The sequence below is a fragment of the Aythya marila genome, assembly GCF_965140915.1.
Source record: "Aythya marila genome assembly, chromosome: 10".
Lineage (NCBI taxonomy): Eukaryota > Metazoa > Chordata > Aves > Anseriformes > Anatidae > Aythya > Aythya marila.
The window spans coordinates 4,467,836-4,490,605 of NC_139051.1; the positions used below are offsets into that span (position 1 = coordinate 4,467,836).

Consider the following 22,770-nt stretch of genomic DNA (forward strand, 5'->3'; position numbering starts at 1 on the left):
ATTATGTTCCATGCGTAACACTTGTATTTTACTGGGGATGTAAATCTTTGGGCTATGGACCACTGCTTTGGTTCAGGTTTTTCTTTAAAACATTAATGAGCATTCTAGTTTCGGGAGAGAAAAAATTTACAAGTAATGATGACATTGTGTAAAAATGTAGCAGCTAATGCATATGTTCTGTTGGTTTGCGTTGTCTTACAGGAACATCATTTCTGCACATCACTATTAACAATGCAAACACCCTGAAATGCTAATAGCACTAGTAAGCTTTTAATTCCACGGAATTTATTGCTTGCTGTATTTCCATGAATTTATAACGCTTTGATTCTTAAGAGCCCCATTTAATCAGTTTTGCCTGGCACAGAACATAATAAACAACTTGCTGGTGCTAAAGTGCCACATGGGGGAGGCTGCTAACAAGAAAGTTAAATGCTTCTGCCACTAGCAGTTTCTTCGCTGTATTTTTCATGAGCTGTTAGTACCAGTAATGTACTTTGCTAGCTTTAGAGCAGTGGTTAAACACAGTGACAAACCAAACAGCACTCCAGTGCTGTAAACACCCAAAGCAATACCATTTTTGTTCAGAGCTCCAGTTAAAACCAGGCTTGAGGCTCGGTATTGTTTTATAGTGATCAGTGCTTTTTATAAAAGGCCTTCTTTTTCTTGATATCTCAGCGCAGGACTTTTAGGAATAAGCGGCGAATGGTATTGATCAAGAAAAACAGCATATGGGGGGTGAAAGAGTCAAAATGTCTTAAAAAATAGTTCTTGTTTGTTTGTGCTGCTTGACCATAAAAGTATAAAAAGACTGTCTTGGTAGAAAAATACCAGGTTATCAAGTGCTTTAAAGCAGAAAATGTCATTTGAGTCTCAAAACTGCACCAACTTTATATAATTACCCTTTTAATTATCCCCAGTGGCCCATGAAATTTGTAAAATAGAGCATTAAGAGTTTGATTTACTTACATGTTGCACTTTAGTGTTACACTCTTAATGAATATTGTTTAGTACTAATGTCAAGCAGAGAGTGCCGAGTGCTAGGGAGAGGTGCGTGCTGCAGAGCTGGGTATTCAGGTGGGAATTGTGGAAACTCCACCTTGAATGAGGGGTATACATGTGAGTAAAGCAGTGTGCTGTGATTTTCATTGCCTGAATGGAAACTGTATTGATTTTATCCTCTGCATGCAAAGTAGTTTACTATATCTTCTTTATTGTGCCATGCCAGGGACGTGGCCGTTTTGAAGGCATTTGTTTGGTCCTGGAGAGCTTCCACGTGCCCCTGGTTTCTGTGTCAGCTTGCTCCTTGCTAGAGAGGGTAGTTGTGTCCTTCCTCCAAAGGACTAGAACAAGCTCTTTAATTTGCCCTTAGGAGCTACCTGGTTTAGCCCGGGGTGATGGCAATAATGCTAATCAGCGTTTGATGGGGATTTTGTGGGGTATCCAAACAGCATTTATTGCCAAGAAATTGCTAGAATAAGCTTGGAGAAAATATAATGCAAAGCGTGGTCTTAAAATGCAGGTGAATTAAACAGGCATCTTCAAAGGTGAATGGAAGCATCAGTGAACGGTGATGGTAAAAACAAATAAAGCAGAGTCTGAAGGAGTAGCTAACAGGAGGCGATAGCTGGTGACCTCTAAATGGTTGGTACGAGTCTGAGCGAGGTGGAGACTCAGCAGGAAGTATTTGCATTTGAAAATGGTCATAAAATGCTTGCAGATGGTGGTGCGATCCTCAGGATCCATCCTCTGAAAAGCTGGGGACAGTTTGAGACCGTGGGTGAATGACTCTCAGAAGGACGAGGTGATTTCCTCTCACTTCACCTGCCACCGTTTCCTTCCAGGTTGGAATTCAGCAAGCGAGCTGCCAGGTAAGAGCAGCACACCAGTGCTGGCGTGGTAGGTTGAACAGTGCTACAACCACTTGGGCATCTCTCATACTGCACGTGATCAGATGCCTCCACAGAGAGGGAGAAAAGCCTGAACTTTTACTTTCCTCCCCCAAAGTTTGAGTTTTCCTGTACTGACTGTCATAACGGTTCTAGTATTCCTCTTATCTAGATGTGCACCGATTTCATTATCCTGCTAAGCCTGGAGTTGGGCTCAATGATCCTTGCCAAGTCCCTTCCAACTCGGGATATTCAATAATGCTCTGAGATCCTGAGGTCTTTCTGCACCTCCAGATTTCTCAGACCAGTTCATGTGGTGGTATCTTAATTTGTTTTTCCAGTTTGTGCCTATCTCTGTACATTGATATTTCATTGATACGTAAATATTGTAGTTGGAGGAGAGAAACAACAAAGATCTGTCATTTTCTGACTTCCACATAGTTTAAAAAAAAAAAAAAAAAAAAAAAAAAACACAACAAAACTGTGGGTTCAAATCCTGGCTTATGTAAATGGCAAAAATATATTTAAATCCCAAAGGTGAAGGTTTTATAATACACATTTTTCTTCAAGTAAACTGAAGTTGTAAGTTTGGTGTACAGCTAAAATTTGGAGAGGCAAAGTTGCTTTAATTGTTTGCGGAAGCACATTTCAGGAAACGGATTTCTGGAATTCTGAAATTTGAATTTATTTATATTTGAAAATATCTTGTTTAAAAAAAGCTCAAGGGAACAACCTACGAAGAGGCTAATTAAGCTTTTTTGTACAACGCTGAGCACAATGGGGCTCCTTTTTTGTTTGTCCCGAGGCCCTGCAATAATAAACAAAATGACTGCTAATAATTGGGAGGCTCCATTTGAAGTCGTGCTGACTGCAGGACGCGGGCAGTGTCAGTTTTCAGTAAGTGCATCAAGGCTGACCTTGAACTCGTGGCTGCTGATAAGGGCAGTGCAACAGCCCCGGCGTATCTGCGAGCGCGTCGCAGCGCTCAGCACTGCTGCCGTCTCTGCCAGCGCTTCTCCTCTCCTTGTCTCCTACCCTTTCTGTGACCAAAGCCGGTGTTGGAGCACGGGGCCGCACCGTGCCGAGCCAGCACAGCCGTGCTGATTTCGGGAGGGGAGCATGGACAGATAAATTAGTTGTAACAGAAGTGGTTATTTCGGCTCCGCTCTATTTCATGGGGTATGTTTTCTGTCTCCTCTACCACCGTGCGCGGTGCGTCGCTCCCTTCCGCTGCTGCACCTTCCTAGATGTGTGTGGTGTCACATCACACTGGCCGTAATGCACCAGGAGGTGGTGGAAGGCAGCGACTTTGTCTATTTTTTAGCTACTGCAAGGGTTGGAAACTTGCCTGAAAGCCCAGTTGCGTGGCAGGAGATTACAAAACGTTTAGTTTCCAAATCTGATTTTTCCCTTGTGAATTTTGCTTGCTCGCTCAAAGACAAGATGCGTCTTGAACAGCCCCGGCTGAGGTGGTGCTAATAACCGTGTTGGAAAATGTCCTGTGGCTTGGAATAACAGCTGCTTGGGAGGAGGACGCTGCCTTAACAACCGTGCTCCTGGGTGCAGTGTTTCAGGAGCAGTCAGTGCGCTTCCAGCCCTCGCCCCATCGCGGTTCATGCTGGTAGGGGAGTGCTGGGGGCCGTGGTGGTCCCCGCCATGGCAGATGGTTGCAGCTCGCCACCACAGGGCTGGGGGTGAGGGATCCTCTCCGCGTTTTGTTTTGAGTCCGGACATCAAAACTTGGGCAGGAGTTTACAGCCCTTCTGGAGCCATCAAACTGCTCTTGTGATGGTTCTGAAGAACAAACAAACAAACACATAAATAACATTCCAGGGGAAGCAGAGAAAGGCCGGCCCCTGCCTGTTAACTCTGTGTTGTCCTTCCACAGCACTCACATCCCAGATGGGGACGTAAATGTGAATCTCACCGCAGAAGTAACTAAGAATAAGTGAAATTTCTGACAGGCGGTTTTACTCCTAACTAAAATTGGAAGCACGAAGTGGAAGGTTAATAAGAAGAGAACCTCTCAACCTCGTGGTTAGACTAACATTTAGCCACCCAGCTGAGGAGGGATGAGGGAGCCGAGCCAAAACAATCACGGAGAGTCCAATCAGATCACTGTAGGCACTCTTGTTTTCAAAGTTGGTAGGAAATGGTTTTCTTAGAAAAAACGGAATTGATGTTCTTTTCTACTTTAGGAGCCAGTTTTCTGATCTCCAGTTCAGATGATGAACTTGTACTGGCCTTGGATTTTGCGTCTCTATTTCACGATTTTTCATGAATCGTAGTTTTTGCATGTGTTGGCACATCGTATATATTTGCAATAGCGCACGCCATTTGCTTTTAAGGAAAGAAGGGAAAGAAGCTGTGTTTCATTTAAATGCTCTTTAGATCCCTCTGCATATGCTTTTGCATATTCTTGACCAATCTTGCTTTGTTTTATGTGTTTGTAGCATTTTTCTTACACTTTGTGCAATCATTAGCATTAATGGGGATTTGCAAGTGTAACAAGAGGAGAATATACCCCAGAGTGTATCACTTAATTTCCCTTTGAAGTGGAATGAAGTTGTCCAATTGGCCATATGCTGTGATTTGCCATCGTTACGAGTAGTTTCTGACTCCTCGTAGAATAGGTTAATCTCTCCTAGCGAGCCTCCGATTAATCAGGTTTGATTGTATATGGCACAGACAGACACCACCTTTAAGAGCACCAGTCAGCTTCCGAGGCGTTGTTTTTCAGCCAGGAGCACTAGATGCACAATAAAAATGCACGAGAACCATTTGCCCCTGCAAAAATTGTGCACTCACATGATTAGTGAGGCGTGGTATTAAATTATTTGAGCTTTGTGCATAAATATATACTGAAAGAAGACTTGCGACTGGAGGTTTTGAATATAGTTTTCCTCTTCGTGGGCCAAATTCTCTGCTGTACATCAGGCGAAGAGTATTTCGGTGGAGCTCTGCCCAGGCGGAGCAGCTGAAGCTCTGGTCCTCCTTGCGTGCGGGTTGCGCAGTCCCACACCCAGAGAAATGCCTCCTCAGGTTTTATGGGTGGACTTTGCAGCTTGATCGGAAATAGAAACACAGTAAACAGCAACTGTGCCTCAGAAATATCCCCAGCCTCGCGAACTATCACCATTCCAGCTTCTTTCCAAGGCCCCTTCTTGGGGGCCTGCTCTGCAGCTGTACTACAAGCGCTGCAATGCAAGTGGCAGCATTGACCCTGGAAAATATTGTGGTACAGCTAACAAATATCTGCAAAACCTTGTTTGTATGTATATGTGCTTATGTTTAAGATGCAAACTTGCACTTGAGCGTGCTCGGCTCCCTGCAGTATATAGCCGCAGAGCCATTTCTAAGATCTGGGAAGAGATGGGTTTGTAGTCTGATATTTTTTTACGGTGTTTTTCTTGCCCTGATGTTTATTAACATCTTCCCCGATGTCCAGTTACAAGGGATGGGAGCATAAAAGTTTACATGAAAATACATTTCTCTGTAAGTGCTCTATCCCTGCGATTCCTCTGCAGCTTTAAACCCGAGCCAGTTCCATCCTGTTTCTCCTCTTACCCCTCAGACCCGACAGGCAGGGAGGAGGAATATTTTGCGTTTGTCTGAAATCCACCTTGCCCTTGCCATTTTTAACTCTGGTCCTCTAGCTGGTTGGCAGCAGTGCTCAGAGCCCTGCCACGAGCCCTTCGGCAGGGAGCACCTTGGGGTAGCAGCAGCGCTTGCAGGAGGCACAGCCCCGACCCCGGCTTTGTGTTCCCACCTCTTCCCTCCGGACACACCAGCACATCTGAAAGTCTCCTTGATGACCACGGGTGACCTGAAGCACCGAAACAGGATGTTAGAGTCAGGGCTGATGATTTTCTTCTCTGCTTCGCTCTGCCTGAGCTGGGACCTGTAGCAAGGCTCTCTGGACGTGGTTCAGTGCATTCAGGGACATGCTGGCCACGAAGGCTTTGCCCACTTGCTCAGAGAGCTGCCAGCGCCTGCGGCAGCCAGCAGCGCTTTGGGCCAATTGCGTTTTCCTCAGCAGAGAGCAAAAAGAGGGCAGCTGGGAATATGGAGGGCATCTCGTCAGGCCGAGCCAAGGAAGATGGAAAGGCCGAGCTGCAACACTGCTCCGGCATCCGCGGTGCTGAGAGGGGCATCCAGGGCAGTGAGGTGCTTCCATCTCCTGCTCCTTTTTCTTAAGGGGTTTGTGATGCTCTGTGAGCTTGGAGTCACACCTGCAAGCCAGGCGTATGGCAGGGGCTTCATGGTGAGCAGGAACTTTTGGTGGGGGCTCACATCCTCTCTTGTTGAAGTTATTTTCAAGTGAGCTATGAGGTGGTTCAGTAATTGCTTCAAAGCAGCTCTGGAAGAGGAGTCCTGCCGTAACAGTTCCAGTTTTGCTGCACAGCCATCCACTGCCTGCCTGCTGTCCCCTGCCACGGAGTGTACAGGGCAGACCCTCATGTCCCAAACCACGGCGTTTAAAACTGATGAGCAGTTTCTGGGTGCCTGACTTCAGACCCTAAGATTCCGGGATCAACAAACAGATTTGGGCCAAGTCCCTGCTCCCCGTAGCACGCTGCTGGCTTTGCTTTGGTTTTCATTGGTTTGGGTTACCAAGGTTTGACGGGGAATATCCTGATCTGCCTTTCTGAGGTCTTTGTCCTGCCTCTGAAAGAAAAAATCCCAAACACTGCAGTAAATCAGTGTATCCTGAAATAATGGTCTGGTTCCTTTCCCTGGTAGAGCTTTCCTCCCTCTTTGGTGCAAATGTATCATTTGCAACACCGGATTCCTCAGTTTGAATATGGGATATTTTCAAAACCGGGTTGATACCGTGTCTTCTGGTTAGCCAGATAACATTAAAAAACAGATTGCAGATTGTAAATTGAACTGAAGGGCTGTTTCTTGTTCCTTTTCCTACCCAGCCCAGAAAGGCCTGTAGGCTGATGCGCTGCCGTGCCAGAGCTCCAGCAGGTCCTTGGGTAGTTTGGGAGGAAAATGTGGGAGCTGCATGGCACTAGAGACCACCTGAGAAGGAATTACTGCCAGCACAGCCCACAGCCAAACCTAACCTTTGGTATGTTGCCGTAACACACAACATTTTAGGAGTGTTAATTATTATTTCTGGTACCCTAAGCAGGGAATGCGTGCTGTCAGCTGTTGTGAAAACAAATCAAAATACAGACCTTTGCCTACCCGGTTCAAAAGGAAATATGTTTTCTGCTTAATTTCTGCTTAAAAGGGAAATGATTGTGAAGAAGTTGGCCTTCATCGTACTTTCTGAGAAGGAAATGCATTTAATGTATTAAATAGTAGTAGCTGGGAAGGAAAGAGTAAGGCTAGGAGTAGGTGCAAAGAGCGTGTTTACGGCTGCTCCCTTCGAAGTATCCTGTTTTCTTCATCCCCGTGTCTGCTCCCCATGACTTGGACCTTTTGTAGATGAAACAACCTCTCAGAAATGGTCAAGGTTGAAGGTTTTGTGTGTGTGAATATGGATGTATGCCTCTGCACATCTGTTGGACTGCGATGTTTTGTGATTATTGTTAAAGTTTTGGCTTCTGTGAGCGTTTCGTACTCCTTCTCTCCGGCGATTTCTTTCTAAGAGGCTCCTGTTGTGAACAATTAACATCGGGGGGCTCGGCTGCGGTGGGAGCAAACTGCTTCTGCATGATGCAGAGGAGTGGGAAGGGGGGATGACTTTGCAGAAACGAAGGGTTACCTCCAACCACAAAAATCAGGCTGTAAAAAATGATGAATCTCTCCTCTGTCATCCCTAGATCTGACAGTTCTGTATAACTTATGAATTAAACATCTGGGAGGTATATATGTATTTTTTTTCCTTTAACAGTCACCAAATCCGAGGCAGATAAGCTGCTGGATAACTTTCAGTCATCCGCCAACACTGGGGCAAGTTTTGGGAGCAGCTTCCTGGAATGTCTCTCCCAGAAGAAACGGCAGTACCGCCATTAGCAGTAGTGAGATCAAGGTGGCACCCGGTGCCATGCCTTAGCCACGAGACTTTAACCTTAAACTCCATGCAAAACAGACAGGACCTTTACTGCAGAGGTCTCCCTGCAAAGATCCCGGCAAAGTAAACAGCGTGACACTTAATTTATCTACCCCAGAAACATGAAGGGCTCAGTCGACCTGATGGGATCTGTGGTTCCAGGGAGTCTACGTGTTTAAAGCCTGATGCTCAGCCTGCTAAGCCATCCCCTGCAGCTTTCCTTAGTGCATAAGATATGAAAAAATCTCCTGTCCTGCAAAACAGATATTAAATTGGATACTCTTTCACCCTGCCACGATAAGAAACGTGGCGGAGAGATGCGGGAAAATGGAATGCTGCTTAGAGAGAAAATATATTTGAATCTAACATAAAAATTGGTGAGATAGGAGGATTTTCAGTGCTAGTAGCAATACCCTCCCCAATGAGTTACTGAAAATGCAACTCTCCCTGTAGTTTTTGCACTGGATTGTGAATAAAAATGGTTGTGATTGATGAAGCGTTTGGTGTCTCACTGTAAGTTGGTCAAGAGGGACTTCTAAATCACCCAAATGAAATATTGCATTATCATGAACAGTAATATGTAACCGTTAAGTATGCCGTTGCTTATCATAAGCTCAAGCTCCTTCGGAGCTCTACCCGGTGAGAAATCTCGGCGAGCGGCGGAGCAGAGAGCGGGGCTGAGCCCATCCCCTCCCCGGGGGCACACGTTTGGGGTTTGGGAGCGAGCGCCCGGCCGCATGGCAGATCCTCAGCAGGCAGCTCAGCCAGGGCAGTGGGAGCAGAGCGGGTTCTTGATTTTATTTCATTTTTGAAGAGGGTGCATGGAGGGAAAGGCAACACGCCTTTGTTCGTTGAGGGGCATGGACCTGTTAGATGTGGAAAGTCTGAGCGAGGCGTTGCTCCCTCCTGTACAGGGCTCGTTTTGCAGTTTTATTACATACCGGGTCGGTGTGAGTTGTTGTTGTATAAAGCTTTTTACCAGTCCTGTGCATAGGGTAGATAGGAGAAAACAAAGTTGGTGTTTCATGGGGAAACGGGCAGCACAGCATTAAAAAAAAAATAAAATGTAATTTCTACTTTGGTTACTTACACCAAAACATAGGCCAATGTTTGTAGAGCTTAGGGAAATGGTTTAGTGGGGACTGTTAGCGTTAGGTCAGAGGTTGGACTCGATGACCTTGAGGTCTCTTCCAACCTAGAAATTCTGTGATTCTGTGTGATTCTATGTTATTCCTATTAGAAAAAAAAAGACTAAAGTGACCCACACCTACTGATTAAAAACTGTGCTGTTCCCAAAATGACCAAATGCCAACCTAACTGGGCTGAAGTTTTCTGGGTCTAGAACTTTCCATGAAGACCATGCAGTCGTGTCTCAGAAAAGGAACAGGGAAATAGATGCTGCCCGGGCTGTGTGAAAACATAGAGCCAATTTGCCGAGAAGCCTGAGGATTTTCCATGTTTTGGGGATAAAATATGGAAACTGGGAGGGAGATCTCACTGAGACCAGGGGTGTTGCGTTGGATGTACCTGTACATCAAGTTGGCCAAGGAGCAGCTCTGTGAAAATGTTTCTGCTCCCAAGCTGGACTACACTTCTCTCTCTAAGCTCCTCTCGTGTGGACAGAACCTTTGCAGCCCTCCCAGACACAGCTGATGTGCTCAGGCAGTGGTGGCTCGTGTCTCCCTCGCCTCTTTGTCCCCGTCTGCTCGTGTTCCTGCTCCCTGCCCCAGCTTTGTCTCCTCTCTATTCAAATCAGGTGGCTTCTGCTGCCCTGGGTGCTGGCCGGGGGTCAGGGAGGAGGCAGTAGGTGGGGAATGGAGCCCCACACCTACCTCGCACCGAGGGCTTTCCATGGCTTGTTTTGGTGTCTGCTCTCCAAAGCGTGGGAGCTCGGCGGCGTCTCGAAGCGATGCCCAGGGCTGCTGCCCGTGGCTGGGGCCGTGCTTTTCCCCGTCTCTCATCTCAGAAGTGTCTCCGCAGTTCGGGCTGAAACTTCTGACACGAATTTGGCCTGGGGCAGAATGCCCACCAAGGAAAAGCACAGTGCAGAGGTTAAAAGTTGACGGATTTGTTCGAAAGTGAAACAGAGGTGATTAAGATGGGGCGCGGGACGTTGGATGGTAGCGGTCACGGCGGTAGGGTGCTGTACGAGCGCACCGTGTAGGGAGGTGCTGTGCGAGTGTGCATGCGCCTTTTCTTGCAGTCCTTGTGTTTAAAGCAGCATAAAGTTAGAGGAAGACCTCCCATGTGTGTCAGCAGCTTGGACCCTGCTGGCATGAGCTACTTGGTCAACTGATCCTGCACAGGGTTTGGAAGAAGACGAAGGAGCAGCTCTCCTCTCACACGTGGGATGCGCCTCACCGCTCGCCCCTGAGCTCCTCAGGTTTGGCTCCACGACTTCTCTAAGGTATGGGAGAGATTTGTCTTGCTTGCCCCAGCTTTATTGCACGGTCTGGTCAAAAAGTTGACCTTCAGTGGTTGAAGAGAGGGGATTTTGTTGGCACTGCGAAAGCGCGTGTTGGTTTTGTGGTGGGATTCGTGTGTGAACGCAGGAGGCTCGGCAGCACGATGCTCTCTGCATGGCTGTGCCGGGGCAGGCTCCGTTTGGCCCTGCTGTCGGTCCCCTGTCGGCAGCAATCCGAACTCCCACCTAAGCCGAAACATTCATTAAACTTTCATCTGAATAGGAAAGCTTCACGTTTTCTTGACAGAAGAGATTCTGTGGCTACTAATTTATTACTGCAATTTAAGAAACAGACGTCTGTCTGACATGTGCCATGTAGTTCAGTAGGTCGCCAGTGACATCATACTTAAAATCGTTATCTGTGCGAACTGTGCATTTTGGGTAAAAGCTTTTATTTATAGTCAGTCATTAAAATTGAGACCCGATATTTACTTTTCCTCTGATTAGGTTAAAGAGTGAATATGAACAAAAAGTCCCCTTCTGTTACCACCGAGCCGTTTACAAACTGTGCTGTTCACATGCAGCCTTCTTAAAGGAATTATGGTAAATCATTATGGGCTTAGATGGTATGTTTTAGTTAATACATTTGTTTTATTCACTGCTAAGACTGGATTCAGAGCTGATCCATGCCATAAGGGATATATTTGATTTCTTCCTGGTCCCGTATAGATTCTTACCCTCATTGCAGAGGTGCCGAAGTATTGGCCAAAGGGTGCCCTACACTGAACTGTAGGGTTACGCCAGCACCAAGTCACTTGGGATGCACAAAGCCATAAAACCCAGTGGGCATGTCCTAGGGGGGAGCAGACCTAGGGGGCCAGAACCAGCCCTCTTCAGAGCACCAAGTCCTTGGGGTGTCCATCAACCGTTCCCTGGTCTTCCTCCGTCCCCCTTGGCATTCTTACCTCTGATGTCAGATGCCCCTACCCACAGCCACATGCAATGTAATACTTTGGCTGATTAAAAATGGTGAGCGTGGGTGCTGTAACCTCTTCCCCCCCTGTGCAGAAGGTGCATAAACATATGGGGCTGCCCCGGCCCTGGCAGGACCGGAGCCCGCTCCCCGCTGCAGGGCATGTCCCCTTCTCGTGCAGGTTCGGGGTAGAAAAGAACCCTTCAGAATTCAGTGGCTGCTTAATAGCTGTACTGAAAATGATTTTTGACCAAAATTATACGTTACAAGATGACGATACTGCACAGTATACTTTCTTCATATTAGATAGTGTTTTTCCCCCTAGATCCTACAGCTAAGATCACTGGCCCATTTCAATTTTTATTGAAACAAATAAACCCAATAAAAACACTTACGCTGAGAGCTCAGGCTCCACAATAAAAAAAAATAAAAATTACTCTGCATTGAATTTATTGATTTATTTATTTACTCCAACTGGAAAATTGAGTATTGTGTTAATGTATTTTATAAGAATCACAGTGCTCGATGAAATGGCTAATTTATTTTAGCGTATACATAAATAGCTAGCAATTTTCAGTGAGACAGGCTAATGAAAATGATGCTATGAAATTGTCTATACTATGAGGAGTGATGGAGTCAAGTTATTATTGGTTGAGTGCTACGACGTAGTGAACTGGCCATCATGTCTTTGAACTTTTGAACTGCTACTTGGTTGCGTGATTTATTGATCTTGATACCAGCGCGTTGAGTTAACTTTTTATTTTTGTTGAGGGGGCTGCATATTCCGCCCAGATAAGTTGCGTGTAATTTTATAGACGTTTAGTTTAAACAAGATGGTTGGAAAATGTAAAGTGTGTTAACAGAACAGGCTTACACCGCGCGGAGAGGCAGGGAGATGCTCGTAGGTACCATTAGATGTCAACACTGATGTTGTGATTGCTGCAGATTAACCGAGGACGAGCGAATTTGGCAGGGTAAGTGCGCATCATATTTGTAAGAGAAGCGTTGCCTTTGTTCTAAATCGAGCGCGTGATCTCATGGCAACTTTGCTTGCCTAGCTACCTTACACCTCTCCTCGCGGCGCGCCTGATCACCAGCGCCTGGTACGGGCAGCGAGCATCAGCGGGTCCCTCGCCAGCCCGTGCCCGAGGAGCGCTCCACGCTGCTGCTGTGTGCCCTGGTGGCTCGAGCAGCCCTCCAGCTTGCGTTGGCCGGCTCTGCGGGGCCGTTGTGCCCACGCTGCCTTGAGCCATGCTCTCGAAGCCGTGCAAACTTGTTTCGTGTTGGGGCTGGAATTCCCTCGCGGGCTGGCTGCTAGCGCCGAGCCTCGGCACGCAGTGCTGCCAGCAGCTGCCTCGGTGCGAGGGGATGCTCCACTTGTTGTTGTTCCTGGTGATACGCGTGGGGTGTGGGATGGGGGCATCGCGCTCGCCTCGAAGCCCTTTCCAGCTGCAGGACTTCTCCCTCGCTGTGCTGTTTTGGGAAGCTGTGCGTGGCGACTGCGCCGGGCTCTGTTTCTGATTAGACCGAATAACTCGACACCTGCGTTTTACAATTTGCCTAAAGTGCTTTATCCTGTAAACCCAGCGATTTCAGAGCTCGAAAGCCAGCAGCCTCGCGGGGGTTTGCACGACTTAGCTCATCCCACGGGCTCGCTGTGATCGCATCAGGCGCCCCCCAGACCCCCCTGCAGCAGTGGGATTTCGGGCACATCGTCCCCATCCCACCGCGCTCGGCCGCAGGTCTGGGGGAGGCGTGTGGGCATCATTTCATGATTTTTTTTTTTCCAGAGGTTGGAGTGCCATGGCTTTATTTGGATGCTGAAAGCGCTCCCCTTGTGCCCGAAAGCGCCGGGGAAGCCGCACCACTCGCCTCCCCCTCACCCTTTTATTTCAGCCTTCAATTAAAACCCCACCGCCGTGGCCTGCTCCGAGCGCAACCCCAAAAAAGTAGCGGGGAAGAGCTGCACCGGGGGGGGGGGGGGGGGGGGGGGGACTCGCCGCTACGAGCTGGGGGCGGGAGGGGGGGGATTTGAGGGAAGGAAAAAAAAAAAAAAATTAAAAAAAAAAAAAAAAATCCCATGTCCCTGCAAGTGTGTTATTGTTGACTTTGCCCTGCACATCCTAATATGGTTACCTCCCTGTCAAAGCGGCCGGGCCGGGCCGAGGGGCCCCCTCGGGGAGCCGCTCGCAGCCGCTCGCAGACAATAAGGAACCAAGCGGCGCAACTCCACAAAAGGCTGCCCGGAACCCCAGGGCCAGCCGCGGCCCCCCAGCGCTGCCCGCAGCCGTACGTACCCCGGGGGGGGCTGGAAGGGGGGGGAGAAAAAAAAGGGAAAAAAAAAAAAGGGTTTTCGGGGGGCGCTGCCAAGCGGGGGAAGCCGCGCAGCGCCGGGACGCGGGGCGGAGCGGCCGGGGGGGGCTGTGCGGGACGGGGCTGTGCCCCCCCCCCCCGTGTCCCCGGTGCTGTCCCCACGGTGCTGTCCCCCTCCCCAGCTTTCTGTTCCGCCCCCCCCCTCCGTGCCAGCCGCCCCGCAGCGCGCCGCTCGCTATCTGCCAGCGCCAGAACAAAGGTAGGCTGTGCAACTCCGCGCTCCGGGGGAGGGACGAGTTATTTTGGGAGGGTTGGCTCTTCCCCGGTGCGTGACTGGTTGACCTAAAAGGAGAGAGAAGGAAAAGGGGGGGGGGAGAAAAGGGGAAAATGAGAGAAAAAAAAAAAAAAAAAAAGCAAGCCGAGGCTCCATGGAGGCGAGCGGGGCGCAGCGGGGCGCAGCGCACTTGGAGCGCGGGGCAACTTCAGGCAGCCGGGTCCCCCCCGCGCTGCCCCCTCCTGCTGCTGTGCCCACAAAAAGTGCCTCCGAAACCGGCTGCGCCCTCAGTTCTGTTCTGCTAAATACCGATTTAATTTTCGCTTTTTTATTTTTATTTATTTATTTATTTTTTATTTAGGGTTTTCCGTGCGCGCTTAGCAGCTAGGAGTTGGTGCGAACCCTAAGTAAGCTCTTGTAGGGATGGAGCGGGAGGGCTGGTTTTGCCCGAGGATTTCAACTTTTCGGTTGGCACAGCCCGAAGGTACCGTAGCTTTTTCTGCGCCTGTCCAAGTGCTTTCGTGCCCTGCGAGGAGTTATCATATTTCTTAAGCCATCCCTTTATGTCATCCTTTCTCTCGCTTTTCTAAAGCCCGTAAGTTATTCAGCTCCAGTGGAGGGTTTCTTTGCCTGCAAAGTGAAACGCTCGCAGGTTTTGCTGTGTTTCTAGGTTTGTTTTGAGAACGTAGGAAAATATTTAATATCAAGCAGTAAAAAAAAAAACCACCGGCTTGTCTTCCGTTCAGAGGAGTCGGCAAACCTGTCCACTCTTCTGCCAGCAAGCACAGCAAGCAAATTCATAATTCAGTGCCAGAGCAAATGAATTCACGGTGAGAGCTACGATGGGTATCACGTAACTTAATGAGAAATACATTTCTGATTGTAGGAGCGGACACGGCGGTTGTAGGCATAAATATCAGACCTAGGTATGTCCGTGGAGGAGTGCTCTTCATCCAGCCTGTGTCATGCAGCGTTGTCTTCAGTCCCTAATTCTTACAGGATTTAAGCAGGGAAGCAGTTTCTTCCTAAACTGTGTATCATTCAAAAAAATCTTTTAAATACCTGTTGTATACTTGGCTGCTTAATTGGCTCTCCCCCTTCCTGACTCTGCTGCCTGCTTTCCCCAGTTGATTGTGGGATCTCTAGATTTTTTTTTTTAAGGAAGTCACAGTTCCAGAGCTGAACTGGGTAGCTAAGCTTTTCTTTCCTTTTTTTTTTTTTTTTTTTTTTTTTCCCTTAAAATGTTATTTCTTGTGTACTCGTAGATTTCTGTTCTTTGCCTTTTTATTTATTTTTCTTTTGAGGTATTCAGCCTGACCTCTGCTAATCAGAAGCGCTTTTTAAAATGTAAGGCCAGGTCAGATAATGTAAATAAACTTTTGTGCTCTCAAACTTTCATCCTGTAACACTGGGGATGATTTAAAAAAAAAAAAAACAAATTGCATCTCAGTAGTGGTAAACACAAATAAATGTGTATTTTTAAAATCAAAGGGTGTCTTTTAAAACACATTTCTAGTTTTTGCTTTTTTGGGCCATGTAGGGGATGATAGGAATTAGTAGCCTTTAATTAGACGTGGAGATATTCACATTTTACAGGGATTTATGTTAGAACATGGAATGGCGGGTGGCTTGTTTCCTCATTATGAATACTCCCTGCACATAATGAGGTTCATCATTAGTTGATGGAGTGAATTTGCCCTAGCTCTACCTTGAAAGGCACATAATTTACATACTACTTCAGAGCTTAGGCTTTAATGGATTCCTCGATGAATAAAATGAAAAGCTACTTTCTTTAAATTTTTGAACAGTGTTTTGATAATACGGATTTAATAAGACATTCAATTTCCTTGTTAAGTATATTGAAAGTGCATTCCCAATTTTAGCAGAAAATATACTTCCCCGTGCCGCTCTCTCTAATATCGGGCAGTGCGTGATCGAATACAGCAGCCTAAACATTTTGGGGGACGCGGAGGGATGGTGCTGCTCGCCGAGAGTGGCACTTGGCAGCTCTGGCCTGCTGCAGCCACGGTTCCCCGCGGCCCCGAGCGTGCTGCTGCGCACCGACACCGTGAAAATGCCACGCAGGGGGCCTGCTCCCGCGTTAAAATGCATTCTGCATGAGCACTGCTCCCACTGTATATTTACTGTATACATTTGTGGTGATTGATCTATGGAAATGCGCCGGTGACTGTCAGGCTGACAGTGACAAACCCACTAGTCCCACCTCCCTATTTATTTTAATGAGACGAGAACAGCAAAAAACTTTGCCGGTGCAGTTCCACCTCCGAAACCGCCGCGTAGATGTGATTAGATTAGAGCAAATTGAATTGTAGGCTGCCTAATGTGTTATCATGTCATCGGCTTTCCAAGCCCTGGTCCACCGGACAGGCTGGGCGAGACAGCCCGCCCTGCCTCCCTCCCTGCTGCCTGCCTGCGTGGGGCCGGGATATGGGGTCTTGGGGCTGGGGTCTGGGGTCTGGGGTCTCCGCGTTGGCCCCGTGCATGGGGCAGGGGAGCCCCGGGCACGGCAGCGCCGCTCCCCGCTGCCACTCGCCGATGCGGCGGCGAAGAAGCCGGGGAGGCAAGAAATCCGCAGCGAAGGCTTGTTTTGATAGAATGTTTTATTACCTGAAAACGATGAGCATATATTAACATTAATAGAATAGTCGGTGTCATTCTTTTTTCGGCAATTTACCTCAGCTGCAGACCTGTCTGCTTCAAAATCTTTCTCTGTTCTAAAACATATATTTGTTTAGGGAGTTTTCATTGAAGTGTACATGACAATTACAGCTGTTCATTAACAAAATTGGGTATTTGTTTTAAACTTTAACCAATCACTTTGATATGCTAATTATGGTGTAATTTAATTTGAGCCCTGTAATGATGATGCCGTTATTATGGACATAAATGATGCAGTTAAGCTGAGAGTAATCTCATTTGCATACTGTACATGCCAGTAAATTAAGCCCTTTCTTCGACTGCTTCAGCTTTAATTTTCCACTTCTTTTCACACAGCGCCTTTTCAGCCAGTCTCTTCTAAGCCCACTTTGTAATAGCGCTGATGACTGTTTGATGTGGAGAGTTGCTGCACCACAATAATGCACGACACAAGATGTAACATTTAAAGGATTCATTATCTTACTGAGTGTTGCTTTAAGAAGCTGGGATTAACCAGGGTGGAAGTATCCTCTCTCCGGAGCGGTGCAGGTCTCCCGATAAACAAATGCCATCTTCTTTCTCCCCCTCTTTGTGCTCCACCCCAGGACCGGGAGCGTTGCGCCGAGGCCTGACGCTGCTTCGCAGGGACGAGGCAAGCGGCCCCCGGAGCCGCCTCGTGCAGCGCAGAGGGTTTGACCTTTCCAGTAGGATATTCCGGGATGCTCCACTGTTGCAGGAAAGTTTCTGGATGCAATTTGCAGCGTTAGAGGGATGGGAGACGCCGGGGTATTTCTGAGACAGGTAGATGTGCAGCCCACGTAGCCAACGTGGCGTGCAGCGATGTTAAAATCCGCGGTCTGGGTTTATTTCATTCTGCTTACACACCAGTTTCTTCTTTCGGGGCTGCTACATGGGTTGAACTTCATATCAGGTTAATTTCAAATGTAATTTTTAGGCGCTGGCATTCATGTGTTCTTTGGCCTCATGATGCTAATGAAAGCCTGGGTTTCAACAGAGTAAGTCGCCAAAACCAAACAAAAACGAGCTGAGCAAGCGCTGACTTAAACGGTTAATCTTTTCCAATTTACCATGTTGTCATTGAACTGAAGTATTCTCATAACACTGTGGCATACAAAGAAATCATGTGAAATAAACAGGGCTCTTTTTATAGCTGCTTACTATTATGGTTAGATATTTTCATAGTTTAATACCTCTGGAAGTAAAGCCCGTCTCAAGTTTTCAGCTGCAGTTGGCCTCTCAGAAAGCCATTGTTGTGTGGGTAACCAAGTTAACTAAAGATCATTATGAAAACCTTGCAATCCTTTCCTTACGCAGGGTCCCATGACCAAAAATAGTTTGTGCAGTTGCCCACAAACATGCAAGTTAATAACTTCCTGGGTGAGCAGTGTAAAAACTGTTGATTTCCAAGGCACGCACTTCACTCCCTCCTCCACCCCTTTACGGTACACAGCAAACAAATGGGAGGGTCCCCTGTTTACCAACTGTCCAACATCCACTTTTTATGGTTCCTGCCTGCTCTTTGTCTCCGTGGTGCATTTCTCACATGCCCTTTTGTCTTCTAGCAGTTGTTCCGTGGTAGCCCGGCCATGCACACGTGCTGGATGTGGCTGTGCTGCAGCCAAGCCTGCCCCACTGACCTTGTGCCCCCGTTTCTGTGTCAGAAACACAACTGCCATCCCCCCAAACCCACTGCTCCAGCCAGCAGCTGTGCTGGTGAGTAGCATTTGGGCTCTCCTGGCATCCCCGTCCTGTGCACGGCAAGGAAGAGCATCCACGGAGAGAAGTGAATGCACAGAGCGCAGCTCCTTCTTTTTCCAGAGCCCTTGCATTTTCCCATAGCACAAGAGTTTGGACCATGGTTTATGCCAGCCAGTTCTTCTGGGTGGGCTACACAAGAGTGGAGTGTCAGATCTTGGGGTCCGTGCACAGCAATCTGAGGCTGCCTGCCTAAACGCGGGGTTCCTACAGGAGTGCACGAGACAAAACCCACTCTCTAGAGCTCATGAAAAATGGTTCTTGACTTGATCAATTTTAGCAACAGTCCTGTGGCTCAAGCCTTTCTCTTCCTTTAAAGATAACGTCTGCGTTGCTTTGGGATGTGACAGATGTGCAAAAGCAGGTGTTGTGACTTTATCTTCCATAGGGATGGATGTATTGAGCCTGTCTTGGGTGCTGGAGAGATTTTCTGGCCCAAGCAGACAGATGAAGGTAGGACGGACTGAGAGGTGGGGTAAGAGAATTGCTTTTGCTGCTTTTTAGTGTTTTGTGGATGTGACGATGCAGTGCTCTGTGCAGGAACTTCGGTGCTAATCTTCTTGTGAGATAACATTTCTTTCAAAGTGATTTCAATACTTTGCCCTTATAGAAGCTGTGTTGTAAGAGCCGTCTTCAAAGGAGGTTTCAGGCACAGTTTTTCCTACCCTCTTCTGTCCTAACAAAACACACATCCTTCCTCCCCTCGCAGGACCTTGTCAATCCATTCTGGATAAAGAAACTCGTTTATGAAGGAGATTTTCCCTGTATCATCCTCCCTCTTTAATCTGATCCCGGATTGCAATTTTCAGTAAGTTTCTCCTTCCACACTTTCCAACCCACAAACCTTTTCAACCCAATCAGGTGGGAAATTAAAAGAGATACCAGTTCAAACGACGCGCTGTGCAGCCCCGTCTGAGCGTTTCTGTGTAAGTCAGGATTGCTGATTTCAAAGAAATGTTTCACGTCGGGTGATGGTGGCTTTCTGCAGAAAGTTATTTCAGGGAGTTCGGAGCTTCATGGGAGACGGACTTCTCCTTTTACAGCTTTGTTTACAAACAGCTTTGTTCTTACCCTTTCCCAGCAAAACAAGTGTTTCTTCACAGAAATACTTCTGGTTGGGAGCAAAACCACTGAACCTCTCTCTAGAATTATAACTACACCAGATTAAAGAGTAATTTATCATATGCTAATACACTTACCCCATCAAAGTCATGGGTATCGAGACACAGAAACAAAAATAGACCTCTGATCTCTATCTCTGTAATGCTTCTCAGCGTAGAGTCTTTTAATGGTATCCAGCGAAAAAGCTCGAGGAATTTGCCATTGTATTTACCAACAGCTAAAGAAAACAGATAACTTGTCACTGTGAAATTACCAAGTGCCGTGCCATTAGCCCTGCTGATCTGCTTGAACTGAGCTGGCTGCAAGTTTCGGAGCGTGACCGTTCTCTGTTCCTGTCGGCTTGTGCGTCTTTCTAGGTGCATCTTCTCATGGCTGTAGGTGGTGGGCACGTAGCTCTGGTAAGATCCCCCAAAAGCTGTCCACGCAGCATCAGAGACCCTCCGAGCAGCTCGCAGGCGGCTGGCTCAGCCGGGGAGCATCCTGCAAAAGGTGATGTTTTGGAAAGCCGGGTGGATCTGCCTGTTGCTACTGGTCCTGGGTGTACACAAAATAAAGTAGTACGAGTCAAGTAGCTGCTAGGGGTTTTTAATCTACAAGCCTTCAGTTCTTTTGGCTGTACATAACTCTTTCCAGCGGCAGTTTTTCCTGTGACTGGAGAATGTGAATGTCTGTCTAAACTGGCTGAGCGGACAAAGCACTGTGATGAGATCGCATTGAGCAGACATGCTTCGAGCAGAAGAATGAAGTCTATCAAGCAGAGCTGTTAGTAAAAGGACTCGGGGATAAACCACGCTCTCTTTTATCCCTGTACCATGCGGGGATGGAATTGGAGCAGGGCTGGCGGGTGGCACAGCCCCCAGCTGCCTCTTCCCCGTGGCGTGGGCCTGCTTCAGGTGCGAGTCCGGCTCTGGGGGTGTTGAATTTGGCTTGGCCTTGGCTTCTCCTCCAAATAAAACGCTTACCCTAAGGATGGCCTTTCAAAAGACCATGTTCTTTTTCCAGAGAACTGCAAATTCTTCAGCCGGGCTGCTTATGTAGTTTCCTGAGACCATCGCTTTGAGGAAGCTGGCTGAAACAAATGCTGCTTTCAGGTGCGTGGCCTAAATCAAAAGCAGCTCTGTTCGAGTTCTCTGAAGTTCGTCAGGGCTTTACCATTATTAACAACCATATGGACCCGGGCCGTGCTCTTTGGTTTTGCACGGGGGAAGGGCTGTGGCTGCTGGTCCTGCGCTCCTCTGCCGCAGGGATGCGGCACACCAAGGCATGGAGGCTCGCCTCCTTCTCTGCAAACAGGATTTATTGGTGGACTTGGGGAGGAATGAGAAGGCTACGTGGGAAAAGTGTCCTAGGCTTCGTGCTGAGGTGGGGCTGGCTGGGGTGTTGGACAAAGTGAGGGACCCATTTTTTGGCCATGGGATGTTCCTTGTGTTCGCTGGCGTCTTCTTTTGGGAAGATGGGGTTGGGTCTGGGTGGATGCGATGAAGGAAGGCAATATGAGGGAATGAGTGGTTGTTCCTACAGAGCTTCACGTTGCTTTTTGAATGAAGCAAATAAAGGAAGAATGAGATGATGGTAATCTAAATTGGTGCCAAATGTATGGGATTCCGTGTGTGTGCAGTAAAGGGAAACCCAGCTCCTGTCGTTTTTCCTTGGAAAATGACTCCGTGTTTAGAATCCGTGTGCAGGATGACCATATAAATGTGGTTAAATGGCATAGGATTTGGATCAAAGGGGCAATTACGAGTAATAAAATAGGAAATATAATTATTGCAACCATTTCAGATCTGATAACCAGGGAGAATCTTAGCAGCTAGACAGAGGAAAAGCCTTGATCCTAAGAAAAGGAGAGAAAAAATCCCAAGATTTCGGCTTACTGGGCTCTACAGAAAAAGATAGTTGAGAAGTGAAAATACATTTCCTAGAATATCTGAATTCCCAGGTAAATATTACTTAGAGGGGTTTTGAACAGCCTAATGGTCGGTCGAACTGAATCATAGCAGAAACTGAATTACCAACATCCACACAGGAAAACTTAGAGGAGTCGAAATGGTAGCGGGGTTATTTTCACAAAATGTCCAGCACATATGCTGCGCTTGCTTTTATTGTTCACCGTTCTGGAGTCATGTCTCGCTAGACTGTGCTTTGCCACACACCTCCACCCCCTAACAAACTGGCCCTATATGTGCTTGTAGACAGAATATAGGGAATTAAACTGTGTGACAGTGAACTTCTGGGTTTTCTAGATGCTTGACAAATGTTTTTTAAACATGGTATAAATACACTGGAGAATCACAGTGTTGGAGGGGCGCGTTTTACTCCCAAAAGAAATGTGCGTATTTTGGCTTCATGTTGCTCTGTATTTTTTTTTTCCCAAAAGAAATATTAAATATTTTAACAACACCTATGTTTAGACGCTACAGGTTTGGACAGTATTCTCCTCTGTATGCTGCAGAGTTCCTACCGACACGCCTGGACAAACCTCACCACCTAAAACCCCGAGGCCAGAGTTTGGCATTCAGTGTCCTCAGAGGGAGGGATTGTAGCTGTTAATCCTGTAATAGCCAGATTCCTCAAGGTAGCATCTTCTGTCCTCCCACGGGTTAGATTCTCAGGTTTACCTGACAGCGTGAATATTTCTCTTCAAAGGCAGCGTAAACCCTTCTGCAGGCTCCGCTCATCCTCGCTTCCCCTCGCTGGGTCTTGCCCGGCCACTTTTTTTCTTCCCTGGTCTTTTCATCATAGCCATGTAATTCTTTCTGGCTTCTTGGAGAAAATACTGGATTGCTAAGTGTCCATTCCTCCAAACAGGTTCCTCACGACCTGCCCGTGTGGCTAGAAATGTCTCTGGAGGAAGGGCGAGCGCAGCAAGGGCGGTGTTGGTGCCCTTCAGGGTGGCAGTCGTGTGCCCGGTTCCCTGGCAGAAACGCCAAAGCCTATTTAGAGTCAGACATGAAAATATTGTGCTCAAAAAATATGTATTTTAAAAAGAATCTGAGTTCTGCAGGGGAAAGCAAGCATTGGCTGTAACCCGTTTTGGTTAAGGCGTCGTGTTTTTGGTGTGTGCCTGTAAGGTCCAGGTGTTTGGGATGAAAAGAGCTTCTCCATCCCGTTTCCTTTCCCAAGGTGGGAGAACATCTCGGGGGCACGGCAAGGGAGATGGGGGCTGTTCCCCAGCTCTGCCAGCAGCTTTTCCAGTTGCCTTCGCTGGGTCACTCGTGACCAGTAAATGCTTCTGTATGTGCCTGGCTTCATCAGCCCCGTGCACGTGTTCAGACTCTCCGGTGCGCATCCTCTGCACCCTGCGAGCTCCAGGAGCAGCAGCGCTCCCCTGCTCTCTGGAGCTGTTGCAAGCCCCGT

At 47.6% G+C, this 22,770-nt stretch overlaps 1 protein-coding gene across 8 annotated transcripts in view; it reads left to right on the forward strand.

The window, feature by feature from the left end:
- The window catches only part of FOXP1 (forkhead box P1), a 364,978-nt gene that overhangs the window by 161,151 nt on the left and 181,057 nt on the right, over positions 1-22,770 (forward strand). Inside the window, exon 1 of one of the 8 annotated variants that reach the window (XM_082768409.1) lies at positions 10,281-10,300. The exons of 6 other annotated variants lie outside the window; for them this stretch is intronic. The gene's annotated coding sequence lies outside the window, so the exon portion shown is untranslated. Of the gene's footprint in view, positions 1-10,280; positions 10,301-13,275; positions 13,560-22,770 lie in introns of those variants that run through there. One more of the 8 variants, XM_082768407.1, reaches the window with a different exon arrangement.